The sequence below is a fragment of the Pseudorca crassidens genome, chromosome 15 (assembly GCF_039906515.1).
Source record: "Pseudorca crassidens isolate mPseCra1 chromosome 15, mPseCra1.hap1, whole genome shotgun sequence".
NCBI classification, from domain to species: domain Eukaryota; kingdom Metazoa; phylum Chordata; class Mammalia; order Artiodactyla; family Delphinidae; genus Pseudorca; species Pseudorca crassidens.
This window is the reverse complement of record NC_090310.1, coordinates 68229427-68251248: the sequence shown is the minus strand read 5'-3', so window position 1 is coordinate 68251248 and position 21822 is coordinate 68229427. Positions and strand designations below refer to the sequence as shown.

The 21822-nt window shown below is 44.2% G+C and overlaps 1 long non-coding RNA gene across 9 annotated transcripts in view; it reads left to right on the top strand.

The window, feature by feature from the left end:
* Window positions 1–21389, top strand: part of LOC137207819 (uncharacterized) — a 28196-nt gene extending 6807 nt beyond the window's left edge. For 6 of the 9 annotated variants that reach the window (XR_010935283.1, XR_010935280.1, XR_010935285.1 and 3 more), the window contains 5 exons: window positions 481–580; window positions 687–13196; window positions 13293–13409; window positions 15889–15962; window positions 16601–18447. This is a non-coding gene — a long non-coding RNA (uncharacterized lncRNA). Of the gene's footprint in view, window positions 1–480; window positions 581–686; window positions 13197–13292; window positions 13410–15888; window positions 15963–16600; window positions 18448–19801 lie in introns of those variants that run through there. The other 3 variants (XR_010935279.1, XR_010935281.1, XR_010935282.1) reach the window with 3 other exon arrangements.
* Window positions 21390–21822: the final 433 nt, after the last annotated feature.

Genomic DNA, 21822 nt, shown 5'->3' with positions numbered 1-21822 from the left:
GGGAGAACTGCTGAGGACAATGGTCCATCCTTTGATCAAGATGCAGTGGGAACTTGGTGTCAAAGTCTCTGACAGTGAGATCAGACTGAGCTCTGGTGTATCTGGCCAGTTGCCTTTATTGGGAACTGTTTGAAAGAAAATTGTTTATTCTAAAAACCGAACCTTTGAGGTGTTTTCCTTTATTATCCCATCTATTCTGGTGATATTCGGTCAGTATTTTTTGTTTGTTTGTTGTAATATTTATTTATTTGGCTGTGCTGGGTCTTAGTTGGCGGCATGTGGGATCTAGTTCCCTGACCAGGGATCGAACCCGGGCCCTCTGCATTGGGGAGCGTGGAGTCTTAGCCTCTGGACCACCAGGGAAGTCCTATTCTGGTGATACCTAGTAGGGCCTAGTCTATTGGGACCCTCTCAGTGATGTTACTTGGGGAGAAGATGGTGCTGCAGATTAAATGCTTGTATGGTTCTTCTCCCTCCTAGGTCAGCGTTCGATCTGGAGATCGTTGAGGAAGTCCCAAGGCCATGAGTCAGTGACTTTGGGGTGACTTGGGATCTGGCATTGCTGGTATTTCTCCCCAAGGTGAGTTAATGCCACGGGCTGGGAATCCACCGCCAGAGGGTTGGCTGGTTTGAGTTTATGCAAATGGGAACTCCCAACCGTTGGTCTCGTCTGTCTTTTCTTGTAGATTCCTTTTGTTCGTGGACACCAGCGGGGCAGAGAGTGGAGAGTGCAGTCCACACATGAAGAGCTCCCCGCCGCCTGCTCAGAGTGTCATGGGAGAACTGTTCACTCAGCACGAGAAATCAGGGCAAAGCGCTGGGACTGGGGGCTTGGGGCCCCCTTCAGCTGGCTCTGAGTCCCGACAGCAGTGCCCTTGGGCGCCATGGACAGGGAAGGCCTTTCCCCGTCCCTCTGCCATGCCTGCGTGACTTCAGCGACCAAGAGTTTTTCTCTTGAGCTGGCAGCTGCTCATCATCATCACTTTTCTCTCCACCCATCCATTCAGTAAACCGTATGCACCCGCCCCACCTGCGTTTTAAGTCAGTAACAAGCCACGTGCCAGCGAGGCTGGGCAGGGAGAAAGTGGGTCACAGGCCAAATCCTGTTTCCACTCTGAGCCTTTCCGTCCTGCTCCTGAGGCTTGGCACGTGGGCTGTTGTTTGAGGTGTTCTGTTAGGACGGGCATGAACAAACGCTGGTGGTTGGCTCAGGTTAGGACCTGTGAGAGTTGAGGGCATCGAGGAACAGGCAGGCCAGGGCTTGGGAAGGGTGATGGGGACCGGAGTGAGACAGGTGCTGATGTCTTGGGGAAGCTGTGGGTGCCTGGCTAATGAGTACGTACCTGCTTGTGTGACCAACTGGCCTAGTTTGCCTGGAATTGAGGGCTTTCTCAGACATGGGACTTTTATTGCCAAAACCAGGAAAGTCCTGGCCAAACTGGAACAAGTTGGTCAACTTATCTGGGTGTAAAATACATGGTGTCAACTTGAGAGGACAGGTTACTGAGTAAAGGTGAGAATGGTGAACGTGGAGCTGCCATTGGTGGACTCAGTCTTTTGGAGATAATTGGGGTAAAATCAACAGTTGCACTGAGGACACGTATGTGAACTTTTTAATCTCCATTTTATAGATGGAGGCATCTACATGAGGAAGTATGTCCCAAAGGCTGTGATGAAAGGCTCTACTTAATTGTCCAGTTTCTGCATTTGGAATTGAAACCACCTTGGCTAAGCTGAGGCAGGATTCAGGCTGTCAGGCCTGCCCGGTGGCTTTGACACCCTGAAGGTCTGTGCAGGGGCAGGCATTCTTCATCGCTGAAACGTTCTGCCCTGCTAGCCATTCTTCATCGCTGAAACGTTCTGCCCTGCTAGCCATTCTTCATCGCTGAAACGTTCTGCCCTGCTAGCCATTCTTCATGGCTGAAATGTTCTGCCCTGCTAACCATTCTTCATCGCTGAAACGTTCTGCCCTGCTAGCCATTCTTCATGGCTGAAACGTTCTGCCCTGCTAGCCATTCTTCATGGCTGAAACGTTCTGCCCTGCTAGCCAGTTCCTGGTAGACGCTTCCAGAAGTGGGCAGTCCTTTTTCTGTCTCACTCCGAGGACTGTCCTCTGACTTCTGTTTGCCACCTTTATTCAGCTGGTTGTAGCTGCCTGGAAAGATGCCAAGAGAAGGAGTCTGGGTCCACTGGAGCTAGCTGTGACTGAGCGTGATGTTTGCTGCCATGCAGGAACAGCAGCAGCGGGACACAGGCCAGTCCTGAACAAGTGTTCCTGGGGACCCCGGGCACTGGTCATCATGCTAGCCCTGTTCTACCGCAGTGTGTGAAGCACGAGCCATCCCAGGTCTGTAGGGCCTGAGGAGATCTGAGGAGAGCATTCATCCAGGGTGACCCAGGAACCAGGCTTAAGGTCAGTAAGGCACAAACCTTGGCTGGGAAACTAGGCCTCACTGGAGCAGCTGGTGGGAGATTAACCAGACATCATACTAGACATAGGGGTACAATGGTGAATAAGACAGTTTGTGCCCTAAAAGGGGTCACCAATAAATATATAGATAATGTCTCCACACACCAAACATTACAGGACGTGCAGTGCTGGGCACTGTAGGTGTTGGGGATGCAGCTTTAAACAAAACAGGGTGCCTCCTGGAGCTTGCTTAGAACTGCTGTCCATTATGGCAAGCCACCAGACACTTGTGGCTCTTTTAATAAAACTTAAAATTCAGGTCTTCAGTTTTATCAGCCACATTTCAAGTGCTCAGTAGCCACAAGTAGCTGCGGGGTTGGACAGTGCAGATACATAGAATATTCCCGTCACTGCAGGAAGTTCAGACAGCGCCAGTCTAGAAAACAAGGCGTTGAGTTCCATGAAAGGAGTTGCTGGGACACCTTTACAGAAAGGCTGTCATTTGAGGAGTCCAAAGAGGGCTGCTGTGCCTGGCGCTGCATTCCTGTGATTATGGGGGGGGATTGGGTAAATTGGGGGCATCAGCCCGGAGGGGGTGTGAGAGCACTGGCTTCCGAGTCACAGACCTGGGGTCTAACCCAGCAGGGTGACATAATGTGGGTTTCCATCACCTGACCTCCGTTTCCCCTTGTGAAATGAGAACCACACCTCCACAGGAATATGGTGAGGTAAGGATTAAACAGACTTGTATGTGGAAGCCTGTGTAGGGTGTGGCTTCAGAAAGTGTTCAATAACTGATAGCTATTATTATTTATTGAAGTTTCCTCTTCAATTTTTTTTTGTCTTTTTTCGGCCTTGAGGCTTTCAGGGTATAGCCTGTAATGCTGAAGTTTCCAGGAAAGCAAAAATAGTTCCCTTCCTTTTACAACTTAAGATATGTATAATGCAATGGTTAATAAATATCTAGAAACATATACCCCCAAATTAGAGGATATATGCTTTTCTCAAGCACCTACATTTACAAATACTTTTTATGTTCCAGGTTACAAAACAAGTCACAAATACCAAAGAATCAGTTATACAGATTATTTGTATCATACTACAGTATAATTAAGGACGATAACAACAAAAATGGGTTTGGAAAAATCCATATATTTGGAAAATTTAAAATGTTCAAAAATAACTCGTCAAAGATGAAACCAGAGGGGAATTAGAAACTACTTAGAACTGAATGATAATGAAAATTTCTACATACCAGTACTTGTGAGATGTAGCTAAAGTAATTCTGAAGAAGTTTGTGCCTCACGTGCTTATATTAGAAGAAAGGCTGAATAATTTTTATTAATAAGTAATAAAAAATAGAAGTAATGAGAATAAAAATTAGAGCAGAAACTAAAGCAGAGGGCAAAAATACAACAACAATCAACATGGCTAAGAGTTGGTTCTTTGAAAAGTCATGAAACTGATGAAGAAAAATAATTTCAGGAAGGGAAAAGGACATAGGACAGAACTGGGATTAAAAAAATACAGATTACTTTTCACGTATAAAAATTTAAACTTTGGGACTTCCCTGGCGGTCCAGTGGTGAGGACTCTGTGCTCTCACTGCTGGGGCCAGGGTTCAATCCCTGGTCGGGGAACTAAGATCCCGCAAGCTGCATGGCGCGGCCAAAAAAAAAAATTTTAACTTTGACAAAATGAGCACATTTCTAGAAGACATCCAAAAAAGTTGCCTCAAAGAGAAAGAAAACTTGAATAGTCTGATAAAACCCATCTGATAAAAGACCACAAGGGAACAGTAAAGTCAGATTTATTTGCCTGTTGCAACATAAACTTTTTTGGTCACTGTTAAAGCTGTGACTTTCTCACAAGAGGAATTTTTGATCCTTTCTTGAATAGACATATAATGACCAAAACGTATGTCCCATTGTTAAGGGACAATTGAATGCAGTCCATTTGGAGGAGGTTGAAGGGATCCTGGGCTCTGGCTTCAGACTGTCCGCAGTTTTGTCGGGATTTGGTTGTAGACAGGACATGCATGAGAAACATTGGTCAGGCCTTTAAAATCTTCCCGCCAATGTTGGCTTTTGCTTACAAGAACTTTCTGATCAAGTCTATTATTCTGCATAAACCCAGTCAAGCTGGGTGTCTGTCACCTATAATCCAAAGCATCATCGATTCTTTTTCTAAGCTTGTCAGGTATGATGCTTATTAGGGTATCCTGTGATGGGCCCGGCCCTGGCGTGAGGCCCAGCAGGTGTTGTACTTCTTCAGGAAGACTTGCCTGCTTGTGGTGCTGGCCTAGCTAACGCAGAAGTCCAGAAGGCAAGGGGACCAGCTGATCCGTTTAAATAAGTGTGTGTCAGCTGTCACTCCCAGCCTCCAGACAACGATCCGTTCTCAGGCTCAGCCTTGTTTGTCAATCTACCTACATGTCTGCTGACATTAAAACAGCAGACATGCCTCCTGCCAGTGGGAGAAGAGTGTGTGTGTGTGTGTGTGTGTGTGTGTGTGTGTGTGTGGTGTGTGTGAAGTGGGCGTTTGTGGTTGGAGGGGACATGCTTCTACCCTGAAAATCCAGGAAAGTAGGCAGGGTTGTCCAATGACCTTGGTCAGGAAAACCCATGAGAAACTGGGGAACCTATTGCTGCCAAAAGATGCAGAAACAGAGAAGGAGGGGCCAAGGAGACTGGAAAGTTTTTATAATAAGTTTTTTTCAAATAGCCCATGATTAGAGCAGTAGATTGGATACAGTAATCTGCAGGAAAAATCGTAACTTTCTTTGCTAACTAACCAAGCATTCCAGGATAATGTTTGGCGTTGGTTCATTATCTTTCACCATCCTTGCCAAAAATCTCACATAGCATATGTCAGTTGTATTCACTGAATAATATTCCATTGTTTGTATCTATCACATCTTGTTTATACATTCATCTGTTGATGGACATTTGTGTGGTTTCCACCTTTTGGCTATTGTGAATAATGCTGCTATGAACATCAGTGTACAAATAGCCATTTATGCTCCTACTTTCAATTCTTTTGGAGAACGGGGTCTAGGCGCGCGGGCTTCAGTAGTTGTGGTGCGTGGGCTTCAGTAGCTGTGGCTCGCGGGCTCTAGAGCACAGGCTCAGTAATTGTGGCACAGGGGCTTTGTTGCTCCGCGGCATGTGGGATCTTCCCAGACCAGGGTCCGAACCCGTATCCCTTGCATTGGCAGACGGATTCTTAACCTCTGTGCCACCAGGGAAGTCCCCACCATCTCTTTTTGAGAATAAAATGTTATTGGGACACAGTCACACTAATGAATTTACCCATTGCCTATGGCTGCTTTCACACTACAACAGCAGAATCGAATAGTTGTGAAGATATAGTCCATGATGCTGAAAATATTATCTGTCCTTTATAGAAAATGTTTGCCAACATGTACTTTAGATGATTCCTGAATGCATATTTTAAGTTTTGATAGAGAATTATTTTAGCCTATTTGAGGAAAAAATATAACCAGGGTGTCAAAACTGTGGTTTCATGAATGTTATTGTTTAGGAGGAAACTGAGTTTAAAGAGCGTGCTAATGGAAAGCGGACTTAATGAAATAGTACATAGTGGTACAGATGGTCTTTGGCTCAGGCAGAATTGTGAAGGTGGGGAGGGAGGGCCTGATACTTGAGGCCCACTGGACCGTGCAGGTGCTGGGCGATAGCGGTAGATGCTGAGCATGACCAGAGAGCTTCAGGCCAACCCCTCTGTCGGGAATGGTGGCTGCTGCTCTTTTCAGTTAACAGTGATAGTAAATAATGGGCTGTTATGCCTGGTGCTTTCCATTTCTCAAAGGACTTTCACGTCTGTTATCTCAAATGGATATCATTATTTCCACTTAGCAAATTCATCCATTAATTCCTTACCAAGGATTTATTGAGCATCTATCATGTGCTGGGTGGTATTTTAGATGCTGGGGATAAAGCCATGAACAAAACAGGCAGAGCTGCTACCCTGTGGACCTTAAATTTTAGTAGGGTGGGTATCAGGATTTTGGCAGCAAGGAATCAAAATCCATGATGCCCTCTGGCTTGGGCAATAAGAAAATTTATCATCTGTCATGACAAGAGGTGCAGTGTTAAGTTGGGCTGCAGGCACAGCGTGCTTTTGGTTTTGCTCTCCTTCCCTGTGTTTCTCTTGAACCTGCTCATCGCCATGTGTTACCATCCTCTGGTGGGTATCAAGTTTGCTTTGGTGTATCCTGACATGACAGCACCCACAGGAAAAACAGAAACACTGTTTCTTCCTTGTGTCTCTTTCTTAGAAATGAAAAACTTCCCCAGAAGCCCCACTGCAGACGCTGCAGACTTCCCCATGTGTCTCATTGCCATTGTATTATTTAAATTTAGATTGGACTGCATATTACAAACAATGGTTCAAAGAAGTGTTAAATACAAAATGGAGACTGGACTTGAGAATTCCCTGAGCAGACAAAACCATTTAAGCACACAAGCAAAACTAAATCCAGCTTAGTTCACGAACACAAGTGAAAGTTAAGTTAGGTTATTTCTTAAAAATGCCTCTGACAACCATCATAAAAGAAACTTAAGTCATCTTCCTGAAAATGGTATGAGATATTGGGTTGACCAAAAAGTTCGTTTGGGTCTTTCTGTAAGATGATACAAAAACCCGAATGAACTTTTTGGCCAACACAATAATTGCTTTTTAAAAATGCAATGCAGAAAAAAAAAATGCAATGCAGTATTATTAACTAGGGTTACCATGCTGTACATTATATCCCCATGACTTATCTATTTTATAACTAGAAGTTTGTACCTTTCGACTCTCTTCACCCATTTTGCCCATTCCCTGCCCGCCACTTCTGGCAATCACCGATCTGTTCTCTGTATCTATGAGCTTGTTCTTTCTTTAGATTCCACAGATAAGTGAGATCATACAGTATTTGTCTTTCTCTGTCTGACTTATTTCATTTATCATCATGCCCTCAAGGTCCATCCATGTTGTCACAACTGGCAAGGTGTCCTTCTTTTTTATAGCTGAATATATATACCACATTTCCTTTATCCATTCGCCCTTTGATGGACACTTAGGTTGTTTTTATATCTTATAAATAATATTGCAGTGAACATGGTGCATATATCTTTTCAATTTAGTGGTTTTGTTTTCTTTGGATAAGTACCCAAAAGTGAAATTGCTGAATCATATGGTAGTTCTATTTTTAAATTTTTGAGGAAACTCCATGCTGTTTTCCATAGTGGCTGCACCAATTTATATTCCCACCAACAGGGCATGCACAAGGGTTTCCTTTTCTCCATGTCGAGCCGAAACTTGTTATTTCTTGTCTTTTTGATAATAGCTATTATTAAATATTATTTGATAACAATTCCAACAGGTGTGAGGTGATATCTCATTGTGGTTTTCATTTGCATTTCCCTGATGATTAGTGATGTTGAGTATCTTTTCCTGTACCTGTTGGCCATCTATATGTCTTCTTTTGGAAAACATCAATTTAGATCCTTTGCCTATTTAAAAATCAGATTGTTTTTTTTTTCCATTGAATTTATGAGTTCTTTATCTATTTTGATTATTAACCTCTTATCAGGTACATGATTTGCAGATATTTTGTCCCATTCAGTAGGTTGCGTTTTCATTTAGTTTACAGTTTCCTTCACTGTGCAGAAGCTTTTTAGTTTGATGTAGTCCCACTTGCATATTTTCGCTTTTGTTACCTCTGCTTTTCATGTCAAATCCAGAAAATCAGTGCCAAGACCGATGTCAAGGTTACCATCTATGTTTTCTTCTAGAAGATTTCTGGTTTCAGGTTTTACATTCAAGTTTTTAATCCATTTTGAGTTAATTTTTGTGTATGGAATAAGAGTGGGGTCCAGTTTAATTCTTTTGCATGTATATTTCCAGTTTTCCCAACACCATTTATTAAAGAGACTGTTCTTTACTCATTGTGTATTCTTGGCTCCTATGTTGTAAAGTAATTGACCTTATACACGTGGGTTTACTTCTGGGCTCTCTATTCTGTTACATTCATTTATGTTTCTTATTTTATGCCAATACCACACTGTTTTGATAACTACAGCTTTGTAATATAGTTTGAAATCAGGATGTGTGATGCCTCTGGCTGTGGTCTTATTTCTCAAGATTGCTTTGGCTATTTGGAGTTTTTTATGGTTCCATATAAATTTTAGACTTGTTTGTTCTATTTCTGTGAATTATGCCATTGGAATTTTGATAGGAATTGCGTTGAGTCTGTAGATTGCTTTGCGTAGTATGTATGTTTTATTATTATTAATTTCCTTCCAGTTTTATTGAGGTATAATTGACATACAGCACTATATAAGTTTAAAGTGTACAGCCGGGGCTTCTCTGGTGGCACAGTGGTTGAGAGTCCGCTTGCCGATGGAGGGGACACGGGTTCGTGCCCCGGTCTGGGAAGATCCCACATGCCGCGGAGAGGCTGGGCCCGTGATCCATGGCCGCTGAGTCTGCACGTCTGGAGCCTGTGCTCCGCAACAGTAGAGGCCACAACAGTGAGAGGCCCGCGTACCGCAAAAAAAAAAGTAAATAAAGTGTACAGCTGAATGATTTGACTTCCATACGTCATGAAATGATTATCACAATAAGTTTAGTGAACATTCATTATCTCATATAGATGCAAAATTAAAGAAATAGAGGAACTTCCCTGGTGGCACAGTGGTTAAGAATCCGCCTGCCAACACAGGGGACACAGGTTCAAGCTCTGGTTTGGGAAGATCCCGCATGCCACGGAGCAACTAAGCCCATGCACCACAACCACTGAGCCTGTGCTCTAGAGCCCGTGAGCCACAACTACTGAGGCCGCATGCCACAACTACTGAAGCCCACACACCTAGAGCCTGTGCTCTGCAACAAGAGAAGCCATCACAATGAGAAGCCCGCACACTGCAATGAAGAGTAGTCAACGCTCGCCGCAACTAGAGAAAGCCGTGTGTGGCAACAAAGACCCAATGCAGCCAAAAAAAAAAACAGAAAAAAAGTTTTTCTTGTGATGTGAACTCTTAAAATTTGCTCTCTTAACAACTTTCATATATACTGTACAGCAGTGTTCATTATATTTATCATGTTGTACATGACATCCCTAGTACTTATTCATCTTATAATGGAGAATTTGTACCTTTTGACTGCCTTCATTCAGTTCCCCCTTTCCTCACCCTCTGCCTCTGGTAACCACAAATCTGATCTCTTTTTCTATGAGTTTGTTTATGTGTTTGTTTTTGAAGTATAACTGACCTACAACACTATGTTAGCTCCTGTTACACAACATGGTGATTTGGTATTTCTATTCATTTCAAAATGATCACCACCATAAGTCTAGTTACAATATGTCACCATACAAAGATACTGCATAGTTATTTACTATATTCCCCCCACTGTATATAGCAATCTATATGTGCTTTTTTTTTTTTTTTTTTTTTTTTTTTTTGCGGTACGCGGGCCTCTCACTGTTGTGGCCTCTCCCGTTGCGGAGCACAGGCTCTGGATGCGCAGGCTCAGCGGCCATGGCTCACGGGCCTAGCTGCTCCGCGGCTATATGTGATTATTTTGAGTTCCTGATCTCTTAAGTTCAAATACATTTTTACAACCCTGCATTTTTACTTTCCCCACCCCCACATTTACTGTTTTCAACATCATATTTTACATCTTTTTTTGTGTGTATCGCTTAACTACTTATTGCAGTCATAGATGATTTTACTACTTTCGTCTTTCAAACTTCACAGTAGCTTTACACACTGCTAATTTACCTTTATTGTGTATTTGCCTTTATCAATGAGATTTTTTCCCATTGTAATTTTCTTGTTTCTAGTTGTGGCCCTTCCTTTTTCACTTAGAGAAGTCCCTTTAACATTTCTCATAAGGTTGGTTTGGTGGTGCTGAACTCTTAGCTTTTGCCTGCTTGTAAAACTATTTTTTTTAAAGATATTCACCATGTATTTCTTCTTTAGGTCTTTTCTTTTAAAGTTAATTAATTTATTTTTATATTTATTTTTGGCTGTGTTGGGTCCTCGTTTCTGTGTGAGGGCTTTCTCTAGTTGCGGCAAGTGGGCCACTCTTCATCGCGGTGCGCGGGCCTCTCACTATCGCGGCCTCTCTAGTTGCCGAGCACAGGCTCCAGACACGCAGGCTCAGTAGTTGTGGTTCACAGGCCTAGTTGTTCTGTGGCACGTGGGATCTTCCCGGACCAGGGCTCAAACCCACGTCCCCTGCATTGGCAGGCGGATTCTTAACCACTGCGTCACCAGGGAAGCCCAGCCTGCCTGTAAAACTTTTGATCTCTCCATCAAGTCTGAATGAAAAGAGCCTTGCTGGGTAGAGTATTTTTGGTTGTAGGCTTTCCCCTTTTATCACTTTGAATATATCATGCCATTCCCTTCTGGCATGCAGAGTTTCTGCTGAAAAGTCAGCTGGTATTCTTATTGGAGTTCCCCTGTATGTAACTAGTTGTTTTTCTCTTGCTGCTTCAAGTATTCTCCCTTTAATTTTTTTCCATTTTAATTACAATGTGTCTTGGTGTGGTCCTCTTAGTGTTGATCCTGTTTGGGACTCTATGTGCTTCCTGGACCTGGATGTCAGTTTCCTTTCCCAGGTTAGGGAAATTTTCAGCTATTATATCTTCAAATATGTTCTCTGCCCCTTTCTCTCTCTCTTCTTCTGGGACCCCTATAATGTGAATATTAATATGCTTGATGTCTCAGAGATCTCTTAAACTGTCCTTATTTCTTTTTAATCTTTATTCTTTTTTCTTTCAGCTTCATTGGTTTCCACTAATCTGTCTTCCAGCTTGCTGATCAATTCCTCTGTATTATTTAGTCTACTGTTGACTCCTCCTAGGAAATTTTCTAGAAATTCCTTCTAGGTATTTTTCATTTCAATTATTGTATTCTTCATCTCTGGTTCTTCTTTATATTTTCTAACCTTGTTAAAAAATTCTAACTTCTCGGGCTTCCCTGGTGGCACGGTGATTGAGAGTCCGCCTGCCGATGCAGGGGACACGGGTTCGTGCCCCGGTCCGGGAAGATCCCACATGCCGCGGAGGGGCTGGGCCTGTGAGCCATGGCCGCTGAGCCTGCGCGTCCGGAGCCTGTGCTCCGCAATGGGAGAGGCCACAACAGTTAGAGGCCCGCGTACCGAAAAAAAAAAAAAAAAAAAATTCTAACTTCTCACTCTGTTCATCCAATATTCTCCCAACTTCTTTGAACATTTTTATGATCATTACCTTGAACTCTCTGTGGGGTAGATTGCCTATCTCAGCTTCACTTAGTTCTTCTGCTGGGGTTTTATCTTGATCTTTCATTTGGAAGATATTCCTCTGTCACCTCATTTTGCCTAATTTGCTCTTTTTATTTCTGTGTATCTGGTAGGTTGTTTACATTTCCCATCCTTGGAGAAGTGGCCTTTTGTAGGAGACGTCTTATGTATCTCAGCAGCACACTCCTCTCTCTGGTCACCAGAGCTATATGCTCTAGGGGTGCCCACTCTTTGGGCTGAGTGTTGTGGCAGACTGACTGCTGTGGGCCATCTGGTAGGTGTGGCTGGCACTTGGTCTCGTTTGTTGTCAGGCCCTACCTTGTGTAGAGGCTGCCAGCCACTGGTTGGCTGGCAGGGCTGGGTCGTGGGGCTGCTGGCTATGTGATCCTGGGGTGGTTCTGGAGCTAGTGCTGGCTCACTGGTGGGCAGGGCTGGGTTCTGGAGTGGGTGACTGTGGGGCTGTGGGTCTCAGATTTAGTGTCAGCCTGTTGGTGGTGGGGCCAGTTCCTGATACAACTGGCTGCAGTATCTGGGATGTCCCAAGGCTAGTGTTGGCCCACTGGTGAGGGAGACTGGATCCTGGACAGAGGGCTGAGGGGTCCAAGGTGTCTCTTCTGTGGACTTTGGCTTGCAGGGGGAAAGGTGCATTAGAGGGAACGCTGAGGACAGGAGGGAAATCATTTACTCTGCTTCCCATTTAGCAATCTGAAAGAAGCCACTTCTTGAACTATCCCCTGTCCTACCCTGTAGTATATCCAGGACAACTGGACAGCCTGGTGAGGTCAGGCAGAGGGAACTATCTTCATTATCTTGGGCTGTCAAAACAAAATACCATAGACTGGGTGGCTTAAATAAAATAATTTATTTTCTCACAGTTCTGGAGGCCAGGAAGTCTAAGATTATTGTGCCAGCCAATTTGGTTTCCCGTGGGGTCTCTCTTCCTGACTTGCAGATGGCCGCCTTCTCACCATGTCCTCACATAGCAGAGACAGAGAGAGACAGAGAGTGGCCTCCCTGGTGTCTCTTTTTGTTGTTATTGTATTCATTCACCTGTTTTGTATTTTAGGTTTCACATATAAGTGATAACATACAGTATTTGACTTTCTCTATCTAACTTATTTCACTTAGCATAATACCCTCCAGGTCCATCCATGATGTTGCAAATGGCAAAAGTTCATTCTTTTTTATGGCTTAGTAATATTCCATTGTATATATGCCTGGTGTCTCTTATAAGGACACTCATTTTACCAGATTAGGGCTTCCCTCTTATGACTTCATTTAACCTTAATTAGTTCCTTACTCCAAATACCAGCGCACTGGGGGTTAGGCTTCAACATACGAATTTTGGGGTTACATAACTCTGTCCATAGCAGGAGGCTTTGAAATTTAGTTTCCCTGAGCTGCCTGGGATCCTAAGTGGTCTAAGTAGACCTAGAGATGGCTGTGGAGCTGGATGGAGAACTTGCTAGAAGGGACCACAGTACCAGAGTGAGGTACCAGATCTGCCCTCTGCCTAAAATTCAGCATATGCCATGGTGAATTGCAAATGTTTATTGAAAGGATCAGTTGACTGTGCCTTCTTTTTGTAGGTGTCACATGAGTGTCCCAAGTTCTCCAGCCTTCAGGAGTCACCCTTTCCTTGAACATCCACTGAATATCAGCTCCCAGACCTGCAGGAAATCCATTCAAGAGCCCAGTACATGCTGGTGTGTTTCCATAGATCCATCCTGTCGCTGCTGCATTTTCCTCTGCATGGCTCCATTGTGCCAGGCCTCTTTGTGGTCACCTGCAGCCATTTCTTCACCTCTTCTCCCAGTTGCCGTTCTTTCCCTGAGCTATTTTGCTCTGAGCAGCCATGGCTGGCTCCAGGACAGCACAGACCCCAAACTCTGGCCTGATCTTGTTTCTGCCTCAGAAGCATGTGGTGCTGTGGCCTCAGATGCCATCAAGGTGTCTTCTAGCTCATCCAGGCAGGCCTGTTCTCAAACGTTCAGCTGGGAGAATGTGACCATTTTCTGGAGTTTGATAATCTTCCGTCTTTCTTGGTGATCCACGGATGGTCTCACAACCCAGCTGAGTACTTATATTCAATCCCAGGAGATTACGAGAAGGTGTTGGTTTGTAGAGGAGAAAGATGGGAGATGATGGGGAGGAAGAGAAGATGTGGGGAAGCCAGAGAAGACAGAAAGAGGAAAACGTATTACAACTTAGCCCAATTTAACTCAAACTTGAATGTGCATCCAAATCACCTAGAAGGCTTGTTAAAGCACAGAGTGCTGGATCCCACCTCAGAGTTTCTGATTCAGTGAGTTTGGGGTGGGGACCAAGACTTCGCATTTCTAACAAATTCCCAGGTGATACTGATGCTGCCGGTCAGGGGACCCCACTTTGAAGACCACTGACTTCATCCCCAAACCATATGGGAGGCAGTGCACCCCCTTCAGACACAGTGTTTTGCTTCTCACAATGGGTAGGCAGATCCGTTCCTTCTTAAATATCCTTGTGGCCAACAGCCAAGTCCATCTGTTTGTTCACGTAGTAGCAAGATGTCCAACAAATCCCTAAAGAAACTAATGAGCAGCTTGGATCCAACTCCTTATTGTCTGCCAGAGGAAAGGCATCCATGCTTGGTAATGAGCCTTTGGTCTCTCTGCCAGGCTCTGTGGCCAGAATTAAGCACTTTGTCATCTAGCTGGTAAAGGACTTTCTTGACAGTATTGAACCAGAAAGCCTAACCAAGTCATGTACTTACATCCCATTATATTGGGGGAACAGTGGACGGTCTCTACTCTCAGAAACCTGTTTGTTTCCATCTTGGTGGTGTGCAGGACAGGAGAGGGTGTGTGTCCCACATCATGCAAAGTCCTGGGACGTGATGGCCGCTGCTCCCGTTCACACATTCCACCAGCATTTTGTAGCCTCCTGCATAGTCTGACTCTGAACTAAGTCAGAACAGGGCACAGTGACAAAATACATCCAGGATCTGCTTCAAGGCTAGGCCTGTGACACAGCTCCATGCTGGGTGTATAGTGAACCCCCACGAAATGTCAGCCTTGATTATTATGAGTTTGATTAAGAGCAGAGTGTTCCCATCACGATCTGGTATAGAACTCTCTTGCTTGATGCAATTCACAATCTCCTTCTGGGAGGAAATTAGCATTCTTGATAAATGTTTAAGCAATTTTCTGATAAACTCTAACAAGATTAAAACCTCCTTGGAGAAATCAGCTACCCAAACACTCAGCTGATTATCAGACATTTATCTTGTATTCAAGATACAAGTTTAATAATGCTTATCCAACCATTCTGTTTTCCTGGGAAATGTCCTTAACAAAAGGGAACTCTGACTTGGCTTTGTGGCATGATCAAAGTAAAACTTTGTCACAAGCTTATAACTAATTTATCTGAAAAAATTTAAAACAGTCATTATGGAGGTAGGACACAGGAATAGTAATTAACATTTTTAAGTACTTGCTGCTTGCCAGATATTATAGGAAATGTCTTATATAGCTCATCTTTCTTTCTCTTTATAATGAGTTGGGTTATCATAGCTCTGTTTTACTTATAAGATGCTCAGAGAGGTGAAGTGACTTGCCCAAGATCACACAGCCAGTAAACGGCAGAGCCAAGTTTCAAATCCAGGTCTGTCTGAGTGCAGAGCTGGAGCCAGCAATAGCTTCCCTCTTCTGCCTCTGCCAAAGGATTATAGCGGGAGATGGAGAATAGGATATTCTCTGAGAGAAGGACAAGTATAGGGCTGTGGGACTGCACAGCAGGGACAGGTCCCTCCTAGGTACAGTGCTTGGGAAGGAGCTATGGGGGAAGAGGTTTCTCAGCCCAGAAGAGGATGTAGGGGAGGGACACTAAAGACAGCAAAAAAGCCGGTCAGGAGCAATGGTCTGCACAGAGGCAGAGTCAAGGCCCAGGTATGTTTGGAGGATATGGTAGAGTTCAATCTGGCAACTGCAGGAGTGGTCCCCAGTCCTTTCAATAATGAGAACCGTGTCTTCTAGTGTTGTGGACCCTACGTGCTGCTAGTTGGATTCTTACGACTCTGGATTGACAGAGCCCATCCCAGTTCTATCACCTACAGTCTGTGTGATATTGGGCAGATTACCTCACCTCTCTGAGGTGAAGCTTTCTTCATGTGAAAATTGGAAGGTAATAGTAGCATTTCTCTTATAGGATTGCTGTGAGCATTTAATGAGATAAACCATGAAAAGCACATGTCCAGCACCTACTAAGTGCTCTGTAAAAAGGTGAGGTTTTAATGTGTAACTGATTTATGGTGGCATTATGTCACTATTTTCTCAGTAGGGCTGTGAAAAATTTTTTTCTTATTTTAGTGTAATTTCAGACTGCTAAAAAAGTTGCAAAAAGTGTACAAAGAATTCCTGAACACGCTTCATCAATATTATACATATATATACATAAATTTCCCTCCTGAACTGTTTGCAAGTCAGATGCAAACCTGTTGGCCTTTTACCCCTAAACACTTAAGTGTGTATTCCCTAAAAGCAAGGACATTCTCTTATATAGTCATAGTACAATGATTAAAATCATGAAACTGACACTTATACAATACTATTTTCAGCAGACTATATTCAGATTTTGTCAACTGTCCCATAACATCCTACATAACGAATGAAAATCTTGGATCATATATTACATCAGTTTTCCTTTCTCTTTAGTCTCCTTGTAACAGTCTCCTGGTAACAGTTTCCCAGTCTTCTTGTCTCTCATGACCTTGACATTTTTGAAGAGTATATATAGGCCAGTCACTCTCTTTAGGTTTGTCTGATGTTTCTTCATAATTAGATTCAGGTTGTGTTTTGGGCCAGAGTGCATTTCAGTGCATCACATCATTGTGAATATTTTTGTTCATGCCTTAAAATAGGGTCCCCTCATGGGAAGAGCTGGGGGGCACTGGACCACCTGCACAAGAATCCACTGAAGGACTCGATAAACATGCAGACACCCCAGTACCCCTGAGAGTGTGGGCCAGGAATCTACTTGATTAACCAGCAGCAGTGTGACCAGTTGTCTACTTGTCTACGTTCCTTCCAAGACATGGCCAGTAGATGGCGGTGCAGTGTGCACTTTCAATGCAGCTTCTGCATTTCTGGAAAGATCTCCCTGTGAAACTTCCTGTGAATTCAAGTTAACATCCACCAGGAGAGCTTGGCTGCTTAAGCTGCTCTCCCCTCCTGTCCCTTCGGAGTGACTTCTCTTTTTTTTTTTTTTTTTTTTGCGGTACGCGGGCCTCTCACTGCTGTGGCCTCTCCTGTTGCGGAGCACAGGCTCCGGACGCGCAGGCTCAGCGGCCATGGCTCACGGGCCCAGCCGCTCCGCGGCATGTGGGATCTTCCTGGACCAGGGCACGAACCCGGATCCCCTGCATCGGCAGGCGGACTCTCAACCACTGCGCCACCAGGGAAGCCCTAGAGTGACTTCTCTTGATGCCCCAGGACCTCAAAGTGGTCAGAACTCCCTTGGAGGTTCCTAAACTCCTCGAGGTGAGAGACCCCTCTTTCTGAAGAGCTAGCCAAGCAACTGTAAAATGTAAAATCATAATACCCCAACTAGCATTTACTGAGAACTTAGTGTGTGACTAGCAAGACTCTCACCTTCTCATTTAACTTTCACAGCTACCCCTGAGAAGGAGATTGTTAACCTTCCCACAGTCACACAGCAAGTTCCCATCACTACCTCCTGTTTCCGTCTTGGCTGGAACTTGTGCTTGAGTCAGAGTTGCAGACGGGGAGCAATAATGTCTGTGTCTCTGGCCCAGGCTCTGAGAGCTTGGGGAGCATCCTGAGAAAGGAGGGGATGCCCTTCCCTGCCTTGGGGGCCAGGGTGACTGGGCAGGGAGCTGCAAGGGACAGACACTGGGTCAGTCCCACTGTTAAGGGGGCTTCAACTGATTAGGGAGGCAGACACGACATGGGTCACAGCACATAGAGGGCCAGTGGGCAGGCTGTCTAGAGACTCTGAGAGGCTGGAGGGACTGGGGGACTTTCAAAGACTGGGGGTGAAACCGCACAACTCAGATTGGGATTTGAACCCATGGGCCGGGACTCAAACCTGGCCAAAACCCAGACGGGGACTTGAATCCACTGTCTTTTAATTAAAATCACATATCTGGTCTCAGGACCTACTGAAGTTCAGGGTCTTTATGTCTCAGCAATTCAATAAGAGACAAAGCAATAGGTAAAAAGTGGATTTACTTAGAGGGATACACATTCCATAGATTGAGTATGGTGTGTCTCGAAAGGCGAGAGTGGCCCTGGGAGAAACATCCTCCACGGACAGAGCGTGGGCCATCTCAGAAGGCGAGAGGCCCTGAAATATGGGCGGTTAGTTTTTATGGTCTGGGTAATTTCGTAGGCTAATGAGTGGGAGGATTATTCCAACTATCTTGGAGAAGGGGTGGAGATTTCCAGGAATTGGGGCATCGCCCACTTTTTGGCCTTTTATGGTTAGTCTCAGAACTGTCATGGCCCTGGTGTCATTTAGCATATGCTAATGTATTACAGTGAGCATAAAATGAAGCTCAAGGTATACTGGAAGTCGAATCTTCTGCCATCTTGGACCTAGTTGGTTCTAACCAGTTTATGTCACATCCAGAGGCTATGTCATTCTTTTAAAGGTTGTGCCTTGCCCCCTTCCCACCTGTTTCAGGGGGACACTGTGGGACATTCAGTCTGTGTAATGCTCATAATAGAGCAAATCATACTTGTTGAATTTGTTTCCGCTTATTTAATCCTTTTCTAAGAGGACTGAGGGGATTTTCAAGGGAAGGGATCCATGGTATCGGGGAGGATGGTGTGAAATGAGCCTGGAGACGTGGACAGGTAAGAATGTTCACCTGGAGATGTGGGAAGGTGGGGATTTTCTCCAATGGGTGTGGTCAAGGGAAATGTCCTAGAAAGCAGAGAGTTTGACTGGAGATCTGGAAGGCATCCTTATCAATATGCACTTCTGTTGAGGTCAAAGCCGCACATTGTTTATGCAAGACCCCAACTCCCCTTCTTTGTTGTTAGCAGAACCCTGGATTAGTTGAAGTGGCCACCTGCCCAGCTAAAGAGCTACATTTCCCAGCACTGGCAGCTAGTCCTGGCTAATGAGATGTGAGCCAACAAAGCTGGGCTGGTGTATTAGTCTGGATTCAATCAGGAGAGAAAAACCACATGGTAATTTGAATAGAGAAGGTGTAATATAAAGAATTCTTGACTATAACAGAGGATTGAAGTAATGAGGGGTTGGCTAGTAAGAGGTAAAGAGAACTCTGAAGAATACAGGTGAAGTAGCAGATATAAGGAGCAGTCATGACTCTCAGGGCTGAGAAAGAGCTTTCCCTCCCCTATGCCCTCCCCCCAGTGCTGAGGTCCAGACTTTGTTGGTTTGGGCACAGCTATGGTTCACTGAACAGCAGAGAAGTTACTGAGGTCTGCCCTAGTGGAACTTGCCAGAAAACTGCGCTCTATCATACAAGGGAAAGCTATCCTGATACCACGGAGGTATCTCAATGGAAGCACTTGAATACAAAATTGCCAGCGGTGGGGGTGCTGGAGGAAGCTACCGGCCTTTCAGGGCTTCTGGCTGCTGTAGACTAGGAACAGGTGCTGGAGCAGCTGCCTGCTCTGTAGGAGGCTGCTGAGTGACCCACCTGAACCCGGAAAGGGTGGGCTCCTGGAAAAGCCCTCTCAAAGGGATTCGATTTGGCTAGTTTGTCCCTTTTGCACTTGGATCTTCCCTTTCTTCCTGCATCCTGGATCCAGAATGAAGAGGACTTGGCACAGAGCTGCAACTGACATGTCACGTGAGTGAGAAATAAACCACTGTGGTGGTCAGCCACTAAGATCTTGGGGTTGTTTGTTCTGCAGCACAACATGCTGAAACCTGACCAATACACATGAAGAATGTTTATATAATAATTGCCAGTTACAGTAAATAGAAATTTCCTGTTTTGTAAAATACTATGAGGAGGTGAGAATTATGGTTAAAGAAAGAGCCAATAAGTTCTAAAGCAAAGAAAAAGAGTCATAAAAATACTTCCTGGACATTAGAAACACTGATGCTTTCAAATTTATTACAGGAGCAGGAGAAGAAAGAAAAAAGAACAAAATGGGAAGGAGAAAGAGAAAGGTAAAATAGTAAAGAAAAAGCAAAAATAATTTGAGAATACTGTGTTTATAGACAGCTCAACTGACTCCTTGGTATTGCTCAGGAAAATAAGAGGAATATTATTAAACCAGAGCAGCCTCGTTTCTGCTTATCTAGAAGCCACTTCGAATTGCCTGTGAGAGACACAATAGAGAGAATCTCTCTGTCCTCAAGACATATGATTGAAGCCATTGTGCTCTCTCTCAAAGGCATCTTAACATGCCTTGTCTGTCCTCATCAGCAAGCACATGGGCTTCCCACTGAACTCTAGTTTCAGAATGACCTTTGAGTTGTCCCCAAGGATCCATAAAGTTAATAGCTTTTATTTTGAGTCAGACACTTCAGCACACAGTCTCTCAATTTAGTGAGGATCCAGCTATTGGCTTTCATAGAACGTGGCAAGAGACAGAAGCAATTGGCTTTGATGGGTATAAGGAGGAAAAGGTGGCAGAGTGAAAGCCCCACTGACCCTCTCCAGCACCTTTCAGGTGAACAACAGCAGCAGCAGAGACAAATTGATGGAGCAAGTAACAGAAGCACGTGTCATCTGAAATGAATGTGGCAGAGTTGAGCAAATTGGCAAGAGTACCTTCCAGACGCACAGAGATATCTCTAACACATTTAAGGAAGACATGGAGAGTCCCTGCCTATCTCCTGGATATTAAGTAGGTACAGATTTCCTAAAAGTAAGTAAGAGGGTCTGGAAGGGTCTGGCCAACATCTTTACCTGGAAAGATGAGAACTCAGAGCAAAAGAGGACTCAAGAGTGTTAGGGAAGGTCACACCTTGCGACTGTCTTCAAGCCCCGGGTTGATGGGAACCAGGGCTGTAAGGATGACCCTGTAACTTTACCACCCTTGTAATTCTCCGAGCTGGGCTCCTATATCAAGCCAACAAGCTAAGGGCAAGGTGAGGAGAGAGAGGTGAGAATCACACTCTGATATCACCCTTGTACAATGCCAGCTGAACAGAGATGAATCAGCTCAACCACACTGGCTAAAGGGCTTTACCAAGAGCCACAGGTCACAAAGGGATACAGAGGATCCAAATCAAATAATGAATCAGGTTGATATTAGTGATAATACGGCATCGTGCAAACAAATGGATATGTAAACAGCGAATATGTCTCCCATTGAAACACCCGTGAGAATAGTTACAAAACTTGACCATGGCTATAAAGAAAATATCAGTAATTTTCCCCCAAGTAGAAATAGTAGAGACTTCTTTGACCACCAAGTAATAAAACCAGAAATTAAAAAGTAGAAATGAGACAAAAACCCAACCATATGGAAAAATTAAACCCCCTCGTCAGGACTTCCCTGGTGGTGCAGTGGTTAAGACTCTGCACTCCCAATGCAGGAGGTCTGGGTTCGATCGCTGGTCAGGGAAGTAGATCCCACATGCGTGCGGCAGCTAAGGGTTTGCATGCCACAACGAAGGAGCCAGGGAGCTGCAACTAAGGGGCCCGCATGCCGCAACTAAGACCCAGTGCAACCAAATAAATAAATAAATAAATAAAATATTTTTAAAAACCCTCCTCAAAATTTATTTACTCATTTTAAAATCAAAGTATAGTTGATTTACAGTGTTGTGTTAATTACTGCTATACAACAAAATGATTCAGTTATACACATGTATACATTCTTTTTAAAAATATTCTTTTCCATTATGGTTTAACATAGGATATTGACTATAGTTCTCTGTGCTATACAGTAGGACCTTGTTGTTTATCCATTCTCTATATAAAAGCTTATCTCCTAATCCTAACCTCCCACTCCATCCCTCCCCCAACCCCCTTCCCTTGGCAACCACCAGTCTGTTCTCTATGTCCATGATTCTGTTTCAGTTTCATAGATAAGTTCATTGGTGTCATACTTTAGATTCCACATATAGGTGATATCATATAAGTTTTGTCTTTCTCTTTCTGACTTACTTCACTTTGTATGATAATCT